This window comes from Symphalangus syndactylus, chromosome 7 (genome assembly GCF_028878055.3).
Source record: "Symphalangus syndactylus isolate Jambi chromosome 7, NHGRI_mSymSyn1-v2.1_pri, whole genome shotgun sequence".
Classification (NCBI taxonomy): Eukaryota; Metazoa; Chordata; class Mammalia; order Primates; family Hylobatidae; genus Symphalangus; species Symphalangus syndactylus.
In genome coordinates, this window is record NC_072429.2 from 13,552,587 (window position 1) to 13,559,190 (window position 6,604).

The window sequence follows — 6,604 nt, forward strand, 5'->3', positions numbered from 1 at the left end:
GTTAAGGACATATCTGGAAGATAAAAACACAGAATCACAGAAACAGTCCGTGGTCTGTGCCTTTCTCCGAGGATGATTTTGAGGGCTTCAATATTTAAAGAGGAAAAGCTGGCTGGAAGGGAAAGAGGGAGGGTCTATGGTCATCCACAGGTTGCAAGGGAGAAGGAGCAGGTAGGGGGATGGTCGATTATGAATTATCTGGTGCTCAGTAAATTAGCACTTTACATAAGGCGAACATAGAGTAGCCACCTGTGGAGATACTTAACTTTTTATCTGTAGCTATCTGCTTAGGAACCAGAAGAAAGGCAATTTCTTGCACGACTCAACTTTCAGCTTAATTTTTTTTTCTTTCAGCTTAGTGAATTGGAATCCAATTCACTATGGGGTCTCAATACACCCTCTCGTGTATCTGTCTGACTTCAGGTCAATCTCTGACAAGCTGTTGGCTCTGCAAGGCAGGTGGGATCTTACTCTTCTGTCCACAGGATGCAGCAGAGTGTAGCTTTAGTACACACTCAATAAGATATAGGAATGGATGGGAGGACGAGGTCCCTCAGGATGGCAGCAGGAGTTTGCAGAGTCTGACAGATCACACCCTCTTGGTCCTTTAATCCATTGCTTCTGAAGCCTGTTCAGGTGGCAGTGGAGAATGCCACGGAAAAGCCATCTCTTGCAAACCAAGGATGACTTTCTTAAAAATTAAGAATTTTCTGCCAGGAGCACTCTTGTTCTTTGTACCATTCAGGGTATCAGATTCAAATGGGATCTAATTAAATTAAAGAGCTTCTGCACAGCAAAAGAAACTACCATCAGAGTGAACAGGCAACCTACAAAATGGGAAAAAATTTTCGCAACCTAATCATCTGACAAAGGACTAATATCCAGAATCTACAATGAACTCAAACAAATTTACAAGAAAAAAACAAACAACCCCATCAAAAAGTGGGCGAAGGACATGAACAGACACTTCTCAAAAGAAGACATTTATGCAGCCAAAAAACACATGACAAAATGCTCATCATCACTGGCCATCAGAGAAATGCAAATCAAAACCACAATGAGATACCATCTCACACCAGTTAGAATGGCGATCATTAAAAAGTCAGGAAACAACAGGTGCTGGAGAGGATGTGGAGAAATAGGAACACTTTTACACTGTTGGTGGGACTGTAAACTAGTTCAACCATTGTGGAAGTCAGTGTGGCAGTTCCTCAGGGATCTAGAACTAGAAATACCATTTGACCCAGCCATCCCATTACTGGGTATATACCCAAAGGACTATAAATCATGCTGCTATAAAGACACATGCACACGTATGTTTATTGCGGCACTATTCACAATAGCAAAGACTTGGAACCAACCCAAATGTCCAACAACGATAGACTGGTTTAAGAAAATGTGGCACATATACACCATGGAATACTATGCAGCCATAAAAAATGATGAGTTCATGTCCTTTGTAGGGACATGGATGAAACTGGAAACCATCATTCTCAGTAAACTATCGCAAGGACAGAAAACCAAACACCGCATGTTCTCACTCATAGGTGGGAATTGAACAATGAGAACACATGGACACAGGAAGGGGAACATCACACTCCGGGGACTGTTGTGGGGTGGGGGGAGGGGGGAGGGACAGCATTAGGAGATATACCCAATACTAAATGACGAGTTAATGGGTGCAGCACACCAACATGGCACATGGATACATATGTAACAAACCTGCACATTGTGCACATGTACCCTAAAACCTAAAGTATAATAATAAAAAAAAAAAACCAGATTCACCATTTGCTCCTTCTTCCATCATATTCATTTGGTATTCTACGGATTCATTTTATCTAGGGGTACTCTTTGCCAGCAAACAAGATTGCAGGGGAAGGAGGGGAAGAGCAAAGATTTAAGAATAAGAAAAAAGAACATTGCACATTAAGCTAACTCTACCCATTAACTTTTTTTTCCATGGATCGGGAAAGACGGCCAACTGCCCGGGCCTGCTCTGCCCCTCTCAGTCCTTTGCCATTTGGGAAACTGTGCTCCATCTTTGGGTCCTGATTTCTTGCCTACCCCAGCATCCTCTTCTTCTTTGCCTAAGCACTGTTTTCCTAAAGTTAAGCCCCAGACAGAAAGGGGTAGTAGGCCATTTTGCTTTTGTTTGGGAGAGAATGTGGCAGCCACCAGGGTCACTGTGTGAGAGGCACTGCGTGAGCTCCTGGCCTGTATCTTGTCCTTTGATCATCCCAGTACCGCTAAGAGGTCAGAACTGTTGTGGAGGAGGCGATCCATTGCTGACGGCATATGGCCAGGAAGAGTACAACTAGAATTCAGGTCTCTGCCGCCAAAGGCCACATTTTTGACTGAGGCACTGTGGCCCATTAAAGATGCAAGTTGACCAACACTACGAGCCCTGAGGCTTCTGGTGTGTAGCAGCCTCGGCCTGCCGTTGGGGACTGAAGGGACATTGGGGTGATAACACCCACCCCTCCCCTCACCCCCAGGCTGAGCCCTTCATTCCTGACAACAGGGCTGAGACTCCTGTCTGCTATCTCTTAGATTAGCCCACAGCTATTTTTATTCTGCTCTTGCTTAGGGAAGAAACACAGCTTGGGCAAACCCTCCAGCAGGGCCCCAGGGAAGACCACCATTAGCCAAGGAAGAACACAGAGCTTGCTTCACTATCTTTTTTCAGCCACCTACATACACTAACACAATGTATTGACGCCTTCTTTTCAGAACAAGGTTGACACCAATCTGTCAAAATAAAGTGAATGCTCATCTCCTGGTTTGGAGGGAAACAGGTTCCAAGGAGATGGGCTGGATGAAGGGAAAAGAGACCCAAGAAGGAGAAAATAGGAAGCGTGCTAGGAAAGCCAGGAAGCCCGGGAAGCCCGGGAAGGCCCAGGCTGTGGGGTGGGGAGCAATCAGGAACGTGGGGCAGATGAGGAGCACCAGCCACAAGTGGAGTGATCAGAGTCAGCAGTGGAGCTGATCAGGGTCTGGAGCTCGCCTGGGAGGCCTGCATTGCACATTTAACTTTTGAATTATGGCTGAGCATCCTGTAGATATGGTCAAAGTGTAGGAACGTGGATGACCTTGCCTTTGATACAAAGGGAACAAGATCTGAAGCATTTAAGCCTGAATAGGAAAGGAGTTGCCAGAGAGGTAAGAGGGAAGCCAAGAGAGTGTGGCACCACATAGCCGGGGAGCTTTCTGGAAGAACCAATGCCCAACAGGGCCAACGATTGTGAGGTAAGAAAAGGGTGGGTAGGGGTGGGAGATGGCCTCCAGGTTGGCAGCCTGAGGTCACTGAGCCCCTACACTCACCTCTTGCCACGCAGCCTTGCTTGCCCTCCTGGGATGTGCCAGTGTGCCCCTGCCCGGTCTTTGCTCCAGCTGCTCCCTCCGTGCAGAACCCTCTCCTCTCAACCGTCCCCAGGACGCACCTCCCCTGCCTCGAGTCTGCTCAAATCCTACCCCAGTGAGACCAACCTTGACCACTCTGCTTAACACTGAAAACCTGCTCCCACCTCTCCATCCAGATCACCATCAATAAGCTCCACTCTTCCCAAACCACTTATTTCATTAACTGTTTATCATCTGCTCAACATCCCCTACACACCAGAAGGTCCATGACAACAGAGAATCTTTGTTTTGTTCACTGTGTAGCTCTAACACAAGTACCTGGTACATAGTAGGTGCTCAGTAAATACTTCTTGAATGAAAGATCTCTTGATGGCTGCTCTATACCTTTAACTCCTTGACTGTCAGCTAATCAAAATGAAACAGATGAGCTGGACACAATGGTTCATTCCTGTAATCCCAGCACTTTGGCAGGCTGAGGTGGAAGGATTGCTTGAACCCAGGAGTTTGAGACCAGCCTGGGCAACAAAGTGAGACTTCATCTCTACAAAAAATAAACAAAATTTAGCCAGGCGTGGTGGTGCACACCTGTAGTCCCAGCTACTTGGGAGGCTGAGGTGGGAGGATTGCTTGAGCCTAGGAGGCAGGGGTTGCAGTGAGCCATCGTCACACCACTGCACTCCAGCCTGGGCAAAAGAGCAAGACCCTGTCTAAAAAAAAAAAAGGTAGCATCTGAGCTTGCATTACTATTTAACAGTGAAAATTAAGGCCACTTAGGAAACATTCCAAAAACAAAATATAGGTAAGCTTCATACATTTATGTTTTAAAAAATCTGGCCAGGCACGGTGGCTCACGCCTGTAATCCCAGCACTTTGGGAGGCCGAGGCAGGTGGGTCATGAGGTCAGGAGTTCAAGACCAGCCTGGCCAAGATGGTGAAACCCAGTCTCTACTAAAAATACAAAAAAAAAAAATTAGCCGGGCGTGGTGACAGGTGCCTGTAATCCCAGCTACTCAGGAGGCTGAGGCAGAGAATTGCTTGAGCCCGGGAGGCGGAGGTTGCAGCGAGCCGAGATTGCGCCACTGCACTCCAGCCTGAGTGACAGACTGAGACTCTGTCTCAAAAAAAAGAAAAAATCTGATACCTACATATAAATATATACTGCATATACACATGCAGTACATATATACATATATATGCAGTGTGTGTGTATATATATATATATATATATCCGTAAGAGCATTTCAAATGGACCGATGAAGATTACCACACCCACTGCAAGACGGCAGAGCAAATGTGGACACTGCCCCCTCATGGTTGAGCATGGAGAGGGCCGCATTCTGCTTTGGGGATTAACCCTGGTGGCTGGTGGAGGCTGCAAGATGTTGTTATCAATGACATTTCAAAATGGGTCACATTCGACTCTATTTTCAGAAGGAGGCAAGTAAAAGAGAAATAAAGTGTCAAAGGGAGCATGTTTAGGGCATACAGAGCCCACGCAATTCCATACTGTGAGGAGGATGTTGACAATTAGTGGGAAGCAGTAAAGAAAAATGTTAAGACAAGAAAATCCTAACTTGATAACATCCATCTGCTGCACTTACAGCTGGAATCTGAGTGGGAATTTCCCATCTGTGCTTTATTCTCAGCTTTAATTTGACTATAAATAAGCCACATGTGTGCACAATCTGCACTGAGTGTCTCTTGGGGCCAGGAATTGTTTAAGGATGATATACAGCCTACAAAATATGTGTGTGTGTGTGTGTGTGTGTGTGTACACAAAGTGTGGATCTATACTTAGATCCACACTTTAACTTGGAATCCACTCATTCAGCTAGTCTGAGATGTGCAGCTAGTTTTTTATAACTTGGTCCCATGATGATCTGCCACTTTATAACTGAGGCCTTAACTCTTGACATCCTCTGCTCGAACACCTATAACAGAATGCTGGTGCCTGGCCCAGCTTTTCCTGAAGCACCGCTGCTGTCAGCTGCAGGAAACCTCAGTGCCCAGGGCCCTGGGGGTGGCAGCATTTGGAAAGGCCATGGCAGGCCTGGTCTGAAGACAGCTAGCTACACTTGCTGCTTTATATTCTCTTTGGATTCCCAAGCTGACTCTATGAGGACCCATATGGATGATCACCTCCATTTTTACAGATGGGAAAACTGAGGCTTAGCAACATAAGGTAACTTGCCAATGGTCCTAGTGGAGCCAAATCTCAAAACCAAGTGTTTGAGCCAAGGGTCAAAGTCCATGTTCTTTCCACTTTCCCTTCAGCCTCCACACTGCCCCTCCCAGGTCCTCTGCAGCTATAAATAGTGGGGGAGGCTGGGATTTCAAGCTTGAGGTCAGCCAGGCCTATAGCACAAAAGACACAGCACCTCTAGGGCTGGCCTAGCCTGGGCCCTCTCCCTCTGGCCTGGACAGAACTCAGGCTCACACAGTCTCAGCTTCTCACTAGCTTCTCCCTCCTTGGTTATACTTAGCTCTGGACATCAGAGAGAAAGGCATGTGCCAGCCCGAATCACTGCACATCCCCAGGCCCGGCCAGGCTGCTGTGGTAGAGAATGGCATCTCAGCCTTTTCAGATGTTGGTGTGAGCCACTTCCAACAAGGGCTGTTTTCTGTTCTGTTTCTTTTTTAAATACAGACAGGGTCTTGCTATGTTGTCCAGCTGGTCTTGAACTCCTGGGCTCAAGTGATCATCCTGCCTCAGCCTCCCAAAATGCTGGGATTAGAGGTATCAGCCGCCATACCTGGTTGAACAGGGGCTGTTGGACCCTCCTTCCTGATAGTCTGTGAGATTTTATTTCCGTGTCTCCTTCTGCTCCTCCTTGAGGGAGGAATCATGTCTGGTTTACCAATGTATTTGTAATGTTCAGCAGTGTCTATAACACCTTGTGTGTGGCAGCTGTTTAACAGTTCCTTGTTGTTGGGTGGGGACAGAAAGAAAATAATAATGATAATTCTTTGTTGAATGAATGAATAAATAAATAAGTTCATGTCCTAAAAATCTGGACATCAAGAAAAGAGGGCTGGGCGTGGTGGCTCACACCTGTAATCCCAGCACTCTGGGAGGCCAAGACGGGTGGATCACCTGAGGTCAGGTGTTCGAGAGCAGCCTGGCCAACACGGAGAAACCTCGTCTCTACTTAAAAAATACAAAAATTAGCTGGGTGTGGTGGTGCATGCCTGTAATCCTAGCTACTTGGGAGGCTGAGACAGGAGAATCTTTTGAACCCAG